Source organism: Pan paniscus, chromosome 13 (assembly GCF_029289425.2).
Source record: "Pan paniscus chromosome 13, NHGRI_mPanPan1-v2.0_pri, whole genome shotgun sequence".
NCBI classification, from domain to species: Eukaryota; Metazoa; Chordata; class Mammalia; order Primates; family Hominidae; genus Pan; species Pan paniscus.
This window is the reverse complement of record NC_073262.2, coordinates 60,860,957-60,880,905: the sequence shown is the minus strand read 5'-3', so window position 1 is coordinate 60,880,905 and position 19,949 is coordinate 60,860,957. Positions and strand designations below refer to the sequence as shown.

Genomic DNA, 19,949 nt, shown 5'->3' with positions numbered 1-19,949 from the left:
CTTTCGCATGCAGTGGTTGTTCTTTCTTTTCAGCAGGGCACTGACTGCACTTCCTAACTAACCTTGTTGGGACCAATACTGGTGCCCTGGTCACTGCAGTGTAGAGTTCTCTACAGCTGCAGTGATACTTTGATGTATATGTTTATTTTGTTTTCAGGTGTTTTTAAACACTTACCCTGTTCCCAGAAACTTTCTTTACTGAGCATTCTTTATGTTGAGTAGTGAAAGATTCTACACACAGGGAGGAGTAGAAAGCTAGGCTATGTAACAGTCATATCTCATTTGTTGTATATCTTTAGCATCACTGCTGTCTATTATCAGTGACTGTTGCAGAGCATGCAAGCAGAAATTAGACCATTCTTCCAAGCACAGGGGCCTTTCTCCCCTTTACATTATGACATTTTGAAAATGCTTATTACAATGTTCAATCTTTGACTTTTCTGAAGTTCAGCTCTCTTGTAGTTAACAATCTTATTCCTCTGTATTTGCCAATTATTGCTTTAATAAGGATAATTATATTGTGGCCTTTCATCTACTTATCTCCACTGCTGTTTCTTATAATTTAATAAATAGCTTGCTTTTCTCATTTTACCTCCTTTGTGCTAATTTTAATGTTTTAAAAATGTTTTAACAATATACTCCAGAAGATAATTTTAAAGATCTCTAAAAGCAGATTTACTTAGCTAAGGAGTTCCTCTAGATATCATTTCATGACCAAAAAAACTGAAGTTTGGTACAACCAACAAATGGATGCTACAGGTTCTAAGAACTTTATCAGTCAATGCTCATGTAACACTAGAGCAGCTGTTATTCCATTCTTTGCTACATTAGAATCACTTGGGGAGCCTTTGAAAGTCCTGATGCCCAGGCCAGACTCCAGACCAATTAAATTCATATCTCTTGGGAAAATTCTGACCCCCACATTTTTGGGAAATTCTTAGGGGATTCTAAAGTGCAGCAAAATTTAAGAACCATTGTGCTAAAGTTCTTTCTACACTTTCTCAAGTATGGGCCCAAAGTCATCTACTGGGTTCTTGAGACCATTCCACTTTTTGTAGAAATGCCCATAATTTCTCTTTTCCTAGACAGTACCCTCACTGAGCTCAGAGAGGTCATATAGGTGAAACTTATATTCATGGAACAGTTTATCAATTCTAGAAAACCGCTTCAAGTAAAAATTTTGCGTGGTATTTTTCTGACAACCCAGTTATGTGTATGTATGTGTGTGTATGTTTAGTGGAGAAAACGTTGCTTTCCACAGTACAAAAAAAAAAAAACAAAAAACAAAAGCAGCACTAATTTTAGGTTATTTTTTCCCAAATAATAGCATTTTCCTGTATTGTAAAATAGTAAACATTTGAAGTTTAAGATGTCAATGACCATTTGGGAAGGAAGAGACTAGAGCCAGCTGCCTTTCTAACACTAAATTGGCCTTGCGAATCTAGTGTGTGTTTTGAGGTCCTTGCCAACATCAGGGAATTGACAGTTATTGCATTTTCTAAGTAACAAAGCCAGATGTTTCTATTTTCCATGTCTTTTCTTAACAATGTGCAAATTTCGACATGTTGTATTGGAAGGCATTAAGGAAATTTAAAGTGGGTTCACAGTCTAATGTTTGAGATCTTTAAAGAGTATGTTTAGTAAAGTGACTTAATCAGAAATTTTTACAAACATTTGTCATGTTTTTGCTTCTCAGCATGAGATTTCTCAAAATTAATGGGGATGCTCTTGTTCATTAAGTCTCTGTCAACCAAATCCCCATTCCAAGTGGATGTGCCAAATGATATAGTCCAAAGATCACTGTGAACCATTAAACAAATACAGTTCTTAATAGGACTGTCTGTTTTGTATTTTATATGTATATTAGAAATGTTTTGCAAATTAGCAGTAACTTAAAACATGGAAAGAAACCTCATTGGTGGCCAACAGTAATAATAATAATAATAGTACTTATGACCTGCTCCTCAGTATAACAAAACAAATTGTGGGAGATGTGTGTGTTCATACATTGGGACATGGATACACAGATTATTTGGATATTATCGTAGTAGTTCTTGAATGGAGCTTAGCTAAGCAAGCATGATTGACAGAGAGGATAAGAAATTCATGGACAAAGCAATATATAGCCATTTTGATGTGAAAATGAACAAGCAAGCTTATGCCTGTGGGCAAATAGAGCACCAGCTGGGCAGAGATGGCACAGCTGAAGGTCATTCAAGAGGTCTTGGATGATGATTTAGCTCCTGATGACTGTACATCAAGTTGACTGTACATCTCTGGTTCCTTCCAAACCACAAGCAATTGAAGCATGTCGTTTGCTGAGTAGTTTAGGCTGCTTTTACTTTGTTGTTTACAACTTTGATTTTTGATTTGGAAATCTTGTTCATTTAAAGAGATACTGGATTTTCGTTGTATGCTAAGTTGATCTGTCTGTTGCATTTACTTGTTCAGGTCAAAAAATGGAATGTCAGCAGGTATGTGTCTGGTAAAGGCCAGACAACAATCAGAAATGCTTTAGAATATGTTTTTTAATGTATAAAATGAGCATTATTACATCCCTTTATGCCCACCATTATTTTTGTTTCATATGTATGTGTCAATGAATTGACCACAGATGCTGTAATTCCAAATAGAACATCTAGGTGCTGTGATCTTTTTGAGAATTAATTATCTCAAATTCTCCTCTTCAGTAACACAGACTTTTATTTTGGTACATAACTAGTGCTACAGATATTTGAAAGTTTTTGTTGGAGCATTAGGTTGTTTTCTTTCTTTTTTTTTTATTATTATATTTTAAGTTCTGGGATATGTGTGCAGAATGTACAGGTTGGTTACATAGGTATACACGTGCCATGGTGGTTTGCTGCACCCATCAACCCACCGTCTACATTAGATATTTCTCCTAATGCTATCCCTCCCCTAGCCCCCAACCCCCCAGTAGGCCCTGGTGTGTGATGTTCCCCTCCCTGTGTCCATGTGTTCTCATTGTTTCTTTTTTTTTTTTTTTTTTTTCGAGACAGAGTCTTGCTCTGTCGCCCAGGCTGGAGTGCAGTGGCACGATCTTGGCTCACTGCAAGCTCCGCCTCCCAGATTCACGCCATTCTCCTGTCTCAGCCTCCCAAGTAGCTGGGACTATGGGCACCTGCCACCATGCCCGGCTAATTTTTTTTTTTTTTTTTTTTGTATTTTTAGTAGAGACAGGGTTTCACCGTGTTAGCCAGGAGGTTCTCAATCTCCTGACCTCGTGATCTGCCTGCCTCGGCCTCCCAAAGTGCTGGGATTACAGGTGTGAGCCACCGCACCCGGCCTTGAGTGAATTTCTTAATCCTGCATTCTCATTTGATTGCACTGTGGTCTGAGAGACTGTTATGATTTCTGTTCTTTTGCATTTGCTGAGGAGTGTTTTACTTCCAGCTCTGTAGTCAATTTTAGAGTAAGTGTGATGTGGTGCTGAGTAGAATGCATATTCTGTTGACTTGGGGTGAAGAGTTCTGTAGATGTCTATTAGGTCTGCTTGATCCAGAGCTGAGTTCAAGTCCTAAATATCCTTGTTAATTTTCTGTCTCATTGTTCTGTCTAATATTGACAGCGGGGTGTTAAAGTCTCCCACTATTATTGTGTGGGAGTCTAAGTCTCTTTGTAGATCTCTAAGAACTTGCTTTATGAATCTGAGTGCTCCTGTATTGGGTGCATATATATTTAGGATAGCTCGCTCTTCTTGTTGCTTGGATACTTTTACCATTATGTAATGCCCTTTTTTGTCTTTTTTGATCTTTGTTGGTTTAAAGTCTATTTTATCAGAGACTAGGATCGCAACCCCTGCCTTTTTTTGCTTTCCATTTGCTTGGTAAATATTCCTCCATCCCTTTATTTTGAGCCTATGTGTGTCTTTGCACGTGAGATGAGTCTCTTGAATAGAGCACACCAATGGGTCGTGACTCTTCATCCAATTTGCCAGTCTGTGTCTTTTAATTGGGGCATTTAGCCCATTTACATTTAAGGTTAATATTGTTATGTGTGAATTTGATCCTGTCATTATGATGCTAGCTGGTTATTTTGCCCATTAGTTGATGCAGTTTCTTCATAGTGTCGATGGTCTACAATTTGGTATGTTTTTGCAGTGGCTGGTACCGGTTTTTTCTTTCTGTATTTAGTACTTCCTTCAGGAGCTCTTGTAAGGCAGGCCTGGTGGTGACAGAATCTCTCAGCATTAGCTTGTCTGTAAAGGATTTTATTTCTCCTTTGCTTATGAAGCTTAGTTTGGCTGGATATGAAATTCTGGGTTGAAATTCTTTTCTTTAAGAATGTTGAATATTGGCCCCTTCTGTCTTCTGGCTTGTAGGGTTTCTGCAGAGAGATCCGCTGTTAGTCTGATGGGCATCCCTTTGTGGGTAACCCAACCTTTCTCTCTGGCAACCTTTACACCTATATGCAGAGGTAAATGCTTTGCAGGTCTTCCTCAGCAGCAAAGGATGCTGTGTCCTCCAGTACGTCACACAGTATTTGTGAGTGATACGGAGGCAACCATTATATACTTTATTGATGTATTGATGTCTTTATTACTAACTTCTTAGGGAGTTTTACTAAGTAGTTTTAAGTAATGAAATACTGACCTTTTGGGCATAAACTTTGCAAAGATTTTATAAAGCTGCAGGGCCAGGTAGGCAGAAACTTAGCTGGTATAGGTTAAATGAAGGAAGGAGAATAAAGCCGTGGATTGGGAGAAATAACATGGTAGCTTTTACAATATGCCACTACCCTGGTGGATACCATAGAACTCCAGGCACTTGAAGTTTATTCTTTTGCGGGACTACCCCTGAAAAAAAATATGTATGTATAAAAATATATGTTTATGTTTATTTATATATATACATACATACACATGTATGTATGTATATATAACATATATTTATGTTTATTTATAAATATACCTACATAAATACAGCCATCAGATGATATTAAATAAGAATTAGAAGGTTAGTGAAGGGAGCATGTTTATAATCTGGGGTTTTTAAAAAAATATATTCTAATGTAAGTTTTACAGCGTCATATAATTTTGAAACTGGGAGGAATCATACAATGCATCTACTCCAACCTCCTTGCATTAACTAAGGTTTTAGCTTACAAGCAACAGAAATCCTTTCTAGTTAAATTTTGTGGTAAAAAGATTTTTGTGGAAAGATATTTGAGTAGCCCACAAAATCATCAGTTAGGCCACAGACCCAAGCTTAGCAAACTGTTGGGAATAATGAAGTCTGGGAAGATAGAAAAGAGTCAGGATTGGAACCCAACTCCCTTTGGAATTATCCTCTTAAGTTTAACCATGACTACTGGACCTTATGGCGTGCCTCCTCCCCTGTGGTCTCATGACATTGGGCATCTCTGCTGGCAACACTGCCTTTGTTCCTGTTCCTGTCATGCCACCCTGCCCAGGGCCCTAACAGCTCCTCGACAGGCCCTGCTTCTCTGCATCACTGGCTTCTGAGGGCAGCATCCATAGGGCAGAGCTCAGGTCCCACATTCATGCTCTAGCTGCAAAGGAGGCTGGGAAAGCAAGCATCAGGCCTCAGCTTACAGTGGGGATTTCTACAAAGGAGGAAGGGGGCTCAGAAGCTGAGAAAAAAGAAAGAGAACACCTTCTACAGTTCACAGCTTTAGTTGGAAAAATCAACACATACCCTTCTTTCTATACTTAAAACAGCAAAAAATTTGCTTCCACCTAAGACTGTTGTTTTACCTTTTACAACCCAAAATGTACTCACTTCATTCCCAAAGGGAATAAACTTAAAGTCTCATTTGTTACAGCATCCAGTTCCAAATCCAAGATCCCTAGGTCATATCTTTTTGCCCTATCATCCTCTCGTCTTGTCATGATCTATCTTTATATTCCATGACCTGTGAATGGAATTTTGAAGTTCACTACCAATAACAACACCTCATGTAAAATAGTATGGAAAAGGGAGGTGAAGGAAGTGAACAGAAAGTGTGTGTGTGTGTGTCAGATCAAAATGAACACCTTTCTGTAAGTGGTCCTTGCTTCTGCAAATGGTCAAGATCACAATTCAGATTTATAATTTCCCTTCTGTACTGTGAATTACGTATGCCCATTGCTTTCAGCCAGCATCTTGACTGATTGCAGTTCTTTACTCAATAGGTTGACTCCTACCTTAATTTCTGAAGGACTTGCTTGCATAGGTTGACTTTTATCCCTGGCATACAATTCCATAAGGTGTCCTAGGAATTCTTTGGATTTCATCTGCTTCTGCCTGCCTGTATTAAATTATAACACTCCTATTTCCCATTGATAGGTCTATTGTTCCAACCAACACTGTACCTTCTTTTCTGTCTGTTTGCTTCATGGTATGACAGACCCCAAAAGGTAAACATTTGCATCAGATCTTAAGTCAATGTAACCATTGTTGTCCTCCGATGGAAGCATTAGAAGTAAAACCAGCAGAGCCTGGAGTCCTGGGGATGGGAAACAGAAATTTTATTAAAGGATCTTTGGGGTTAATTGTGAAAAGCACCATTCCCACTTGTATTTAGTGGTACAATTATGTGCATATTCTGTCTTTGTGAGAAATAGCACCATATATTGGTCACTAATCAGAGCAAAATCACTTCTTATAAAACAGCATTGAACCTCAGAAAATATTGCTTCCCAGTTCGTTCTGTAGTGGAGTCTTCAATTGGCTATCTGTCGTCTTATAAGGACAGCAGTATCCGGGTGATGCGGTGAATGCCTGTGCTTCAGCCCATTCCTCTACTTCTACACAGTTAATGGACTTCCTTAGGAAGAAACAATGTCCTGTGCGATACTATGGATACACAGTTGGCCCAAAAACAGTGTATAGTGAAAGAAAATCCAATTATTTTTTCTGTCCTTTCCATAATAGAAAGTGGTCGATAAAGTATTGGAACTGGCTAAAATTGGCTGATTCCTTTGGGGTATTATACCATGTTAAGGACTCACAGTTACAGTAGTCAGATTAGCCTTGATAAAAGCAACTGACATGGTTGAGCAGTCCGTATCTCCTGTTCCCCATCACTAGGAGCATTTTATCATAAGCCCATTAAGCAAGTGGCAGGTTGCTGGGGAAGAAGACTGATACACACATAGTAGGCCATGACTCCCACCTACTTCTTTAAAATCACCTATATACAATACATGGGCACTCTGGACTAATTCCAACAATTTTTCAGGGACTTATTTTCACAATCCTCCAATCTTATTCCTTCAGTGTCCCTAATCTACTGGCCAAACCATTAGCTACTGCCCACAAAATGTTATTAATCCATATTTTATTCATCTATTTAAAAATATTTGCTGAGTACCTAATATGAGCCAGTCACTAATTCTTTACATGAGGTAAAGTGAACATGGAAATCATCCTATTGAAATTACATTTGCATGGTAAATTTCCCTCCTCCATCCCCTTTCAGGGACATTTCTGAGCAGGGCCATCAATCTCAGCACTCTGCTTCTGTCTGGACCAGTGCATGTGTAGATCCAGCTGTAAAACTGGCTCATTTTTTCCTTTCTCCAGAGGGTGCCTTAGGGGCTGTGGGTGTGGGTTGAAAGGATGCTGCTGTGGCAGGAGTGGCATGCTGAGTGGGAGCTGCCTGTCTGTGTAAATTACTTGGGTCTTAAGGCCCATTCTACATTCGTTTAATGAGTTGGTACTGCTTAGGTACTCCTAGAAGCATCTGGTGGCTCAAGTGACACCCAGCTCATTGGAATAGCGATGAGTCTCATTGTTACCTGGTATCTTAAGGTCAGGAGCCAAACTCTTGTTTATGAAACAGAGGTTAAAAAAATACATACCTTATATGGTTCTTGTGAGGAATAACCACACTAAAACATGGAAAACACTTACTACAATGCCTACCACATGTATCTACTTGACAAATGATAGTTATCATAATGATCACCAGGGTCCAATAGTGATTCAAGAGCTAGATCTTAAAAGAAAAATTACAACTTGCAAAGAAGGCATGGTTGTGCTGCAGAACCCTGAGGGTCTCTACTATGTGAGAACCTATAAAGGTTTTGACATGCTCTATAAGACATTCTAGTCACCCAGAATACACCGGGGCACCAGTGAACCCTCTGCATCAAGGACAAGTGGCATTGCCGTCTGCATCATGGCCTGGACCAGCTGGACAGCTTTCTCTTGTTCTGACCTGTGTTCATACTGTTAGCTGTTCAGATCACTCACTAAACTGACTGGATAGGCATTCCCAAAAGCTGATTTTGCTACCTTCCAAACCTACAAAGAATCATCTGGCATTATGATTGTCTTTTTTTAATGTGGAGTAAGAAAATCTGTATTAAAATCCCTATCTTACCACTTCCTACCTCTATGACCTTAGTCAAGTTACCTATGTCTCTGAACACACCCAAATGATTGTTAGCAGAATTAAAGGAAATGATGTATATAAAGCACCCGGAGTACAATACACACTGTTACATTCATTTCTCTCTACACCCTCCTCCTTATCTACAATGTTTAGCCAGCTGTCTGGGGATTTGCCATATGGATGTCTCCCTGGCACTTCACATTTTCCATGCCTCAGATAGAGATATTCATTGCTCTCTCCACCCTGTTCTTCCTCCAGCATTCCCTTTTCTGTAAATGACAACAGGATGTACTCACTGCCCAATCAGAAGCCCAAGGTGACTCTTCCCTCTCTTACTCCCCACTCCTACAGCCAAGGGCTTATTAAATTCTGTGAATTTACCTTTTGAATATTGATATCCTTTGCTGTCACCCTGATAGGGCCACCATCCTCTCACCTGAATTGCAGCCACAACACCTCACTACTTCAGCCTTGCCCCAAAGCAAACACAGCTAGTCATGTCATTCAGATACTGAAAACCCTTCTGTGGTTTTTCTTCACACTTTGGGTAAAGTTCAGATGCCTTAATGTTGCCCATGGGATGCCCATGGCTGGACTCCGCTTAGCTCTTTAATCTCTCACTGGAGTCCTGCCCCTCCTACTCCTCTCCAGACTGCTGGGCCCTGCCAGTTCCTGGTAGATCCACTGGGTCTTCAGATGGATGTTTCTTCTACTGGGAACATTCCTGTGGCTGACTACATTCCTGTGTTCTTTTGTCTCTGCACAAATGTGACTTCCTCAGTGAGACCTTCTTTGGCCTCTTGTTGAAGTTATGTCTTCTTGGTGTATGTTTTCATGATGCCTGTTGAGATGAATTTGGACAGAGTCAAGTATTTTGACAGGGCGTGGAGAGGATGGTTTTTCTCTGCTTCATAATTTCTGGAGTTTGAGCTTGGAGGACTTGAATGGCAGGGGAGGGGAATAATCTGATGTCTTCTTTCGTCTGGGCTGAGATGACTAGAAAGCTGGGGGTAGCTGGGAACTGTCATTTGGAGCCTTGCATGGTCTCTCCGTGAAGCTCGGCTTCTTCAAAGCATAGTGGCCTCAGAGGAGCCAGACTTCCTATATAATGCCTCTGAGCTCTAGGAGATTGTCTTCCAACAAAAAAAGGCAGAAGCCTTATAGCTTTCATGACTTAGTCTTGGAAATCACATAGTGTTATTTCTGTTTTATCCACTGGTCAAAGTAATTATAAGGCCCATCAAGATTCAAGTAGAAGGCATTTAGATCCAAACTCTCAATAGGAGGAGTATCAAATAATTTGTGATCCTATTTGAAAACCACCATAGTGCCCTTTTCCTGTGCAGTCTTAACACTCATTTTGTATTGTAATTACTTGTTAAATTTTTATCTTCTCCAGTAAACTCCAGTAAATTCTACGGAAGTGGAATTTGCATCTGTCTTCACCATCCTACCTTTGTATCTGGCACATTGTAGGTAACTCAATCTCAATAAATATTCATTGAGTAGAGGAATCTAACTAGAATAAACCACTACTAGACAAATGGTAGGGCCTGATTTGTTATAGTTGAATGAGTCACACTTGTTTTAGTTCTGTTTAAACTACAGGAATAAGGAATTGTCTCTTGGTTATTTATGTTTGCCTTTTTATTCTAAACAAAGGAAAGAGTACCATCTCAAAATTGTCAAGCCTGAGTATTAAAGATCATAAATCTTAAAAGTCATCTAGTTCAATGGTTTTAATGTTTAAACCTCTTCCACTTCTCTACTAAGTGTTCCTACATTTCATACATCCTAGGTACATACGCATCTCCTGATGTTGAACTTGCTATCTTTGAGGGCAGTATATTTCATCTTTTGATAGCTATAGAATTTTTTTCTTTTCCTTTTTTTAATTCCTTTATTTTTTATAGTAAGCTCAGATCTGTCTCTTGTACACATTGGTCCTCCTTTTATTGTTTGAGACCATGTGAAACAAATGTAAATCTTTCTCCTAACAAATTTTTAACATTGAGGATATTGTCTCTTTCTCTTTCCCCATATCTGTCTCCATCCCTATAAGGTCTTTGTTTTGTGAGTTCTTTTTGGAGGGAGTATGCTTTCAACTCATTTGCCATTAATAGTGGAGAAGAGTTTAGGAGGAAAATCCTCACTGGCCAGAGGACACCACCGTGATGATGCCCACACATCGTGGTTCAGGATCACTATGGCAGTATTGTTAAAGGATATAAATTATTGCAAATAAAGCTTATTGCTTAGGAAGTTATTTGTATCAGTATCTAATATACATTTATTTAAATAAGACGAATTCATATCTGAAAGCAAACCCATTTTATTGCACAGATAAACATGAGATTGATCTGTCAAGGTAAAGACCTCAAGGCACAGACAGTGGGTAAGGTGGCTTCACTTGCAGAAGGGAGCAAATAAGACAATGCTCTCCAATTCTAAGTAGATGCTGGACTAACAGACCAAGATTCCAGTTACCATTACTTTCATTATGACTCCAATCACGCTGATTACAAACTTGAAGCAAGCCTCCCTACTTACAGCAGCTCATGGACTTCTTTAATCTTGGAGGTCTCAGAGGACTCTCCTGCTCTCTGCTGAATGGCTTAAGAGTATAGTGCTGCTCAGACCTGTCACACCATCTAAGAGAGCCCCTTTCCTTCACCAAAGTTAAGCTAGGCAGCTAAAGGGCAGCCAACACAAAGATTCAATTTTAAGTTTTCCCTTTTGTTCTCTGGGTTAGTCCATATCTGGCCCTCTGCCTGTTTTTTGTATTGCCTGCAAGCTAAGAATATGTTTTTGCATGTTTAAATGGTCAAAAAAAGAAGATAAAAAAGAATTTGTGTTGTGTAGAAATTATATGAAATTAAAATTTCTGTGTCCATAAGTAAAGTTTTATTGGAACAGAGCCAAGCTTATTTGTTTGTCTCTGGCTGCTTTCGTGTGCTGCAGTGACAGAGTTGAATAGATGCCAACAGAGACTGTATGGCCTGCAGGCCTGAAATATTTATTATTTGGCACCGTTTCCACAAAATGTGTACGGACCCCAGGTCTAGCAGGATGGTGGAAGAAGCGGGGAACATTAGTATTGCTGCTTAAAAGCAAAATATTCTTACATACTTGGGTTCTATCTCGCCTTTAGAAAAACTGAACTGAAATGAAGGAAAGCTGAGAAAACTTGACATTCTATTAAACCAAAGACACCATTCTCATCTGATTGCATTCCTTTCTGCCTATTCACTTCCACAGTATAACACTCAGAGCCTTATGTATGGTCTGACCCTTCTGCTAAAACAGAGCAAACTTATAAGCTTCTTTCCCCAAGATACATACATTAATTAATTTTGCCCAAAGTGGGAAAGTGATTGTGTGTATGTGTATGGAACACTTTAAAAAATTAATATGGAACAATGATAATATTTTTCTTTCTCTCCCACCTTTTTCTCTAAATTTTAATTATTGATAAAATTTCAAGCAAAGGAAGAGTTATAAGAATAGTGCAAATAATTTCTACCCAGTTTTACTAATTTTTAATATTTTGCCCGATTTGCTTCATCATTTCTACTCTCTCTCTCTACACACACACACTTTGTTATGCCATGCCATTTGAAAGAGAGTTGCAGACATCATGACACTTTATCACTACATTGACATGAATTAACTGAGAATAAGGACAATTACCTACTTAACCACGATACCATTGTGATACCTAAGAAAATGAATGGTAATTCCACAATATCAATTAGTATCTAGCCATATTCAAATTTCCCCAATTGTCATAATAATGTTTTTTTAACCCCTCCCAAGTAAGATAATATAACCATATGAGGAAAAAAGACTATTTTAAGTAACTTTTGAAAACTCTGGGCCAGGTTTGGTGGCTCACACTTGTAATCCCAGCACTTTAGGAAGCCGAGATGGGTGGATTGCTTACATTCAGGAGTTCCAGAGCAGCCTGGGCAACATGGTGAAACCCTGTGTCTACAAAAAATACAAAAACATTAGCCAGAGTTGGTGGCGTATGGCTGTAGTTCCAGCTACTCAGGAGGCTGAGGTGGGACGGTCACTTGAGCCTGGGACATGGAGGTTGCAATGAGCCAAGATCATAATACTGCACTCCAGCCTGGGTGACAGAGTGAGACCCTGTCTCCAAAAAAAAAATAGTAACAAATAAAAGAAAACAGTAATCTGTGTACATTATTTGGATATATTCTTAGGGAAAAAGTACTGGAACGAAATCCTAAACTTCACTGGTTAGGTTTATTATTATTGGTAACACTGGTATTGAGACTTCGAAATATTTACATATAAATTGACATATTAATATTAACAGGACTAGGACTCAGTGTAAAAGAAAAATACCCATATTAAATGAAAATTTCAAAACGGTGATATTAAATATAAAATGAAAATATAAATAAGAACTTATAATTTTTAAGTAAATTTTTCTCTCTCTAGAAAGCATCACAGTAAGGGCCTAGAAACAATGACACTCCAGTGGCAATGAGCCTACCTAGTATCTAGGTACTGATTTCTAGATATTATTTCCCACCTGAAGGAACAGGGCTAATTGGGAAACAAATGGCTGATTCCAGGTCTGGGGCAGGGAAATTATAGGGTGAGTTTAGGCTATTTTATTGTGTCAGCTAATAAATGCTGAAGAAATGATAGATTTAGAAAATAACATTTTTTTATTTCCTAATGTAATAATTCTAGATCATCAATGGATGGTGAAACTTTTAGGTAAAGAATTTTTCAGAAAATTGGACATTTACACAGAACCAAGTATAACTCTATGAATTACTAAATTAAAAGGGAAAAAATATGCCTTTACAATGGAGAGAGCTGACTATCGCTACCTTAACCAAGTGTACTGATTTAGCATCACTAATACTGAGGCAAACTGACAGTGTGCCTCATGATGGTATAATATGAAGTACATCACCCTGGTGCCAAAATATTTTACCTGAAGCCAATCAATTTCTTAGTCAATGAGTTGGCAAATTTTATTTGGAAAGAGTTAGATCATAATTATGTTAGGCTGCGTGGGCCATCCTGTCTCTGTCGCAGCTTCTCAGCTCTGTCAATATGTAAGCAAATGGGTATGGCTATGTGCCAATAAAACTTTATTTATAAAAATAAGCAGTAGATTGGATTTGGTCCCAGGGTCATAGTGTGTCAACCCCTGTTCAAGACCCAACTTACTGTTTACAGGAAATTCAGGGGAAAGAGGAACCAAAGTAAATAACTGGATATCAAGAGGAAATAATCAGACAAATCAAAAATAAGGAACATCCTACAAGACTTTAAATTAAACAGCATTCCTTAAGTGCTTCAAAAAACTTAATATTATGGGAAAAAATGGGTCTGTTCAGACTGAAATAAACCAGTGAGATGCAAAAACCAATTTCAGGGCATGAACCTAGATAATGATCATCTTTTTTAAACATGCACCACCAAACTCTGTGTCACCAGCCCTGTCCTTGTGCAGCTGATTTTTTTTGGACCAGAGTGCAGAATCTTCCTTTATCCTGTCCCTGCCATCACAATGATCTGTGATCACTACCACAATGACTAGTTTGAATGCGTCTCAACCCTCTTGAGCTGCTTTTCAAAGCCTCATGATATAAAATCAATGCCATTTCACCTGAACATTTGATTAAAATCATTAAGAGAGCAAGTTTATGGAGGCAGAAGAATAGATGTTTATGCTTTAAGCACCAATCTTTAATTATCATGAGACACAAGTGGATGATTTATATCATTTGACCCTTTTTATTTTCAAAGAAAAAGAAACATTTGCTCGTTCCCAATAATGATCTAATCAGATAACTATATTTTTACTAATAACTGTCATAAAGTGACCTTCATTATTCACCTATAATTTCCTGAGACAGGACTTGGAGTTAAAATGACTCCAAGTTAAAATAAAATGGAGTTTTATTTTAGAATCTATCATCTAGAAGCACCTAAAGTCTGTTATAGAAAAATAATTTAAATAACTTATAAGCTAAAAACTGGTTTTAAATTAATATCAAAGGCCGGACGTGGTGGCTCACACTTGTAATCCCAGCACTTTGGGAGGCCAAGGTGGGTGGATCATCTGACGTCAGGAGTTTGAGACCAGCCTGGCCAACATGGTGAAACCCTGTCTCTACTGAAAATACTAAAATTAGCCAGGGGTGGTGGCGGATGCCTATAATCCCAGCTAGTTGGGAGGCCGAGGCAGGAGAATCACTTGAACCTGGGAGGCAGAGGTTGCAGTGAGCCGAGATGGTGCCACTACCCTCCAGCCTGGGCAACAGAATGAGACTTTGTCTCAAAAAAATATATAAATAAAAATTAAAATTTAAAAAAGCAATATCAAAATGTCTTCATTAAAACTATAAGAAAATTACTTTCCAAGCTTAAAGTATCATACACCTTAGAGCAGATGAATAAAACCAAGTAAAATCTCTTATAAACCAAGACATGTTTTCTTAATTCATACCTTGCTGCCATGACACTCTTCTGTTCTCCCTGTCAAGCCTATACATACCTTTCAAGCAGATCCCTTTATGCTTAACTAATCTCTACTGGTCCCAAGGTCCCTGCCTCTGGTTTTTCACTCTTGTTTTGGTCTCCTCCCTTAAAAAGTCATCTTTCTGAGAACAAAGCTGTTTCAGAATCAAGGTTTGTTTGATTTCCTTCATCGTAACAGAAGTCTTCTGCTTTTGTTCCTTAGGGAAGATGTTCTTGAACTTTACAATAGCTTTTCAGCTCTGTTTAACAAAGAGATAAAATTTGTGCTGCTGGTAACATACAGAATCTAACTTAAGATAAATTTAAACTCAGTTCACTGTTTCTGATTTTTCTGTCCTACAAACCGTGCTTATAGGATGATAATTCCAAATAATTATTTCCGACCTGGAAAAAAAAAGACCTTGAAGCCATTTCAAGTATTCTCTGAAGATATCAGCCAAAAAGTCCAATGAAATCCCAGGCATCATTAGGAAAGAAAACAAAGGCATGAAATGACGTGTGTGTAAAATCATCATGAATTTGCATTTGGGAAACTTCATGATTCCTGGCATGATTCAGAAAATGAATATAATGACCATGAAGTTGGGCCATTCTTCAACTTCAACTTCAGAGGTGCAGAGTTGATACACTGGCCTCTAGTCTGAGAACACAGTGATACTATTATTTAAAATCCACCAACTTATTTGGTTTACACATTTAATAATTATTATTGAGTGTCTACTACCTTGGGATACAACGATGGACAAAAATGACACTGTCCCTGTTTTCAAGAACCTGAAGGCCAAGTGAGATATTCAGATATCCTGGGGAAGGGAAGCACAAAGTGCTACGGACACACATGGAAGTAGCACTTAAACCAGGTAGGGGGTGCCAGGGATGAGTCAGGTGTTTTCTTAGTAGAAGGAAAGGCCTTCCAGAAATAGGAAATGTCCTCCTGCCAAATCTCCATGAGGAACTGAAAGTAATTTAGTAATTTACTATAGTTGAAGTGTTTGGAGTAGGTTGGGCAAAGGTTGTGGTGAGAGAAAAGATTAAATAGATAAGTAGAGACCAAATTACAAAAGTCCCTGGAAGCCTTAAATATTGTAGAGCTTGAATAGGGTTAATTCTGACTTTTTGAATTAATTGATTAATTCATTAGAATTAATTGCATTAACCAGTTAATGAATGCATTTAGTGGTTTTTTACCTTTTCTATTCCAAAAATATTATAATATATACCCAGAGATTTAGCAAATTCCAGGATACTGGAAGAAACTTGTATAGAAACTGTATCTATCATTACAGTGGCAATAAAAAAATAGAGAAGTAATTACCAGGAGGTTGCACATAAATTATGCATAGCGGGTTAATACATAAATTGGTTCAAAATGAGATTAGACAAACACAAGGACCTCATGAAGTATTAGGGGAAGTTGTTTATTAGAGGCTCTCTTATGCTCTCCAGCAAAATAACTTCAGTGACTTTATCAGAAATGGGGTTTTAGACAGGATGTTTCTTTGGTCAGATTTGGTATCATGTGTCTTAGGTATTTATATCTTTATCCCTTAACCATACGCATACTTTACTTGGGGTAACCTTAGTAAATAAGATCTTCAATTAAGCTTAGAACTTTGTAGGATATTAGAAAGCCAGAGTCCATATCTCTTTGTGGGGACAACTCAGACATCCCATCTTCCATTGACTATATTTTTGAGTGACTTTTTCGTAATTAGACTCTCTTCCTTCAAATTCAGCTTCTGTGGGATCATTGATTAAAATGTTGATTAAAAAAACTTTAGGAGAAATAAAACCTTCAGATAATTTTCTCTCATTGAATTCTTCTACAGTTCTTTCGATGAAGTGCTGTAAGTTGAATCTGTCCTGACTTATCGTGAGTGGAAACAGAGAACAAAGACTTCTCTGTATAAAATTCCCAATCATTCTCCATGATCACTTTCAGTTCCCCATTAGCCTTATCATTGCCACATAAAGAGTCTTACTTTCTTTAGATTTTCCTGAATCCATTTTCTGATCTTTTAATAATGTTTGCTAACCTCCTGAATTCCCTCTTAAGGACTCAAGTATTGATTCTAAGACAGTTAATGATCTCACCTTCCAGTGTTTTAGTAGATACTAAGGTGGGCTTAAATTACAGATATTTTAATTTAAAGTTAGTCAATCAGAAGTAACTGCCCAGCTACTATCTAGTACATACAGATATGAACACATAAACACAAACACACAGATATAAACACATAGACACACAAGTGCAGAGTAGGGTATAGGAGACAATGTAGGTAAAAGAGCAGGGATTTTGAGCAGAGAAAAAGTAGACGTAAAATTTATATGAAAGAATTTCTGAAGATTTTAAAAAGGAGGGCCAGTGTGAACGTTATTCAGGTAAGTTATTTGATATAGGTTGTGCTTCCACAGGCCTTGGCTTGAGACATGTTGGACCATATCGAAAGGAAAGCAGATTGGGGGCAGTGAGAAAGTTTTAAGTAAAGATGGGAAATTTGACCCATAACCATGGTGTACTTTTGTACTTTCCATCTTAATACTAAATGGTCTGGATTCACAGCAAATAATGCACTGGACATATTTAACAACTGGCTGGGGGTGGGAGGAGAGGGTTGGTTAAATCCTGATTTGCAGCACGTGCTGATTTCTGTGGTGTAAATATCCCACCGTAGCCTATTTCAAATTACCAACTTGATATTACTGAACACAGAGATGGGAAGAGATGTGCAGTGGCATACTCTCATATATTATTTCTGCCATACAGATTTAGTAGATATAAATTATCTCAAGAGCATAGATAATAGTAAAACACAGTAAAATAATTAAAAAGTGGTGAGTTTTTAGTATTTGTTACCTTTGTTTTTAATATAATTGATTTTGTGTAAATTTACATAATTTAATAATGCCTGTGTTTAACGACTAGCTTGCAAAGGTCCCAAAATGTAACAATTGGCTCAGTCCCTCCAGCTAGTATGATGCGGCTCTGGCATATGACTGGGGTTTACAGGCACCCCAGCTGATGGAAGAAATCATGTGAGTAAGTCCCATGAGGAGCTAATTGTGATTCCCTATGGATTGCTATGGAATTGCCTGTGTTACAGACCTGATGTGCTATATCTGCTGTGCTGCCTCCCCTGATAAACTTTTCCAAAATTCAGAAGTGAGATCCTAAGCCTCCTGCGCCCACTGGACACTCTGCACTTGTCCTGGCTTGTATGATCAATTTGAAGAAAAGTGGGAGGCATCCTGAACACTTTGAAGTCTTGAGTAGAAGACTAAAGGAGCTGAATGTGGAGGTGATATTTCTATCTTGTCTTCTTGCAGGTTGCTGAAGACTCATGCAGATTGCTTTGGAAGCAGCATAACCATAGAAAACTGCCAGAATGTGCTGTCCATGCTCTTTTAAAAATGATTTCCTGAGTGGTCTGTGACCAAAAAGGGAGGCTCTGAGCTAGGGACAATGGGTACCTCTCAAAAATGGAGAAAATATTTTTGACAGGAGCCTTAATAATTCCACAGAGAAGGAGCGGGAAGTATTATCGTAAATTTTTAGCAAAAACGCAAAACTTCACAGGGAACAAGGACAAACAAAATTACTTGGGGGTAAATGAATGTTAAACGATGATGAATTCCCAAGTATATGACTGAAGGATTCATAAGTTTAGTGTGGAAATTTGGACCATAAACTTAAAGGCCAGATGTTGGATATGCCTTCATGTGAAATTGTCAAATGTAAGAGGCACATCATAAGATAATAATATAAGCCAATGAATATATGGGGGGAAATGGAAAAGAGCAGGGGCAATTAACTGTGTCTGAGAGTGTGTAGAAAGTGGGAAAAGCATAAGATACATACCTCAAATACAGAGAATAAGCCAATAAAGCCAATGAACTGGAAATATCTTTCAGGAACAAAGAACAGATAATTTCTCCAATGTAGGTCCATATGTAGGCATTGATGGCTAGAAGTGGGGTAGGGAGGGTCTCAGATGGACCCAGGACCAGCATGGAGTGAATTGATCCCAGCGAGACAAGCAGAGACTGTAGCACATGCAGAACTATCAAAGTGAGCTCAGGAGTAACCAGCAGGTTATGGGACATGCGCAATTATCAGGGGCTTGTGGCAGGAACCAAAAAAGTGTGGATGAGCAGATGGGGGATGGGATGCTGGAAAGAGAATAACATAATAGTCAGAGGAGTTCAAGCACATGGGACCATTCAAAATAAAAAATCAAGTGAACTGTGGACCAGGCATTTCAATATATTACCTGCACAGGGCAGAAATAACAAAGCATAAAGCAATATCCAAGGGGCTGGTCACTATAACAATTTTCTATCTCGTTGTTGCTGGGTTTTCTATAGTTCCCATGCAATGGACACCATTCCCAGGAAGGTAGTGGTTTCCAAACTTTAGAGAGCAAAAATGTCACCTGATGGGTAATATGAAAATGCAAATTCCAGAACCCTACCTCCAGAGAGCCTAGGGCAGGCCCAGGAATCCTCATTTTAAAAATAGGCATCCTTGATTCCAGTGCAGTTGGTCTACTCACCGCTTTCTGAGAAATACAACAGTATAATTAATCCAGGGCCCCTGCTGGTGAGACAGGTCTAGAAACACCCTGTTAAAGAGGCACAGAGTTTCAGTAGTTCCATCTGGTGAGCAAATGCTGACGCCTGTGAAAGGCAAATTCATGGCCCAGCTGTGACAATTAACTTGTTACAATTGCTTGGAAATATCTACTCCTTTTACTTGGTTTTGTCTTGTCTTTGATTTTTAATGTTGTTGTTTTACCTGTGTTTAATACTAAATATCAGTTCAAATCTTGCTTGGAAACAGGAGGGTAGAAATTTTTATTAAATTTTTTAAAAATTGCCAACACCCTTCCTCATTTAATCAGAAATGGAGAAAGTGAATGATGCTGTTTAAATGTTAGTTGAGTAGTAACTTATTTTTATACTAAATGTCTTGATAATGTATCAGAGAATACCCTTTAAACTGTAAATTTTTTAAAATTTTTTTATTTTTTTTATTATACTTTAAGTTCTAGGGTACA

The 19,949-nt window shown here is 38.2% G+C and overlaps 1 protein-coding gene and 1 long non-coding RNA gene across 8 annotated transcripts in view; one reads left to right on the top strand and one right to left on the bottom strand.

Moving 5' to 3' along the window:
- The window catches only part of CCDC148 (coiled-coil domain containing 148), a 463,587-nt gene that overhangs the window by 250,847 nt on the left and 192,791 nt on the right, over positions 1 to 19,949 (top strand). The window lies entirely within an intron of this gene.
- The window catches only part of LOC130541282 (uncharacterized), a 71,089-nt gene that overhangs the window by 22,463 nt on the left and 28,677 nt on the right, over positions 1 to 19,949 (bottom strand). The window contains exon 4 of the long non-coding RNA XR_008955321.1: positions 6,335 to 6,468. This is a non-coding gene — a long non-coding RNA (uncharacterized LOC130541282). The remainder of the gene's footprint in view (positions 1 to 6,334; positions 6,469 to 19,949) is intronic.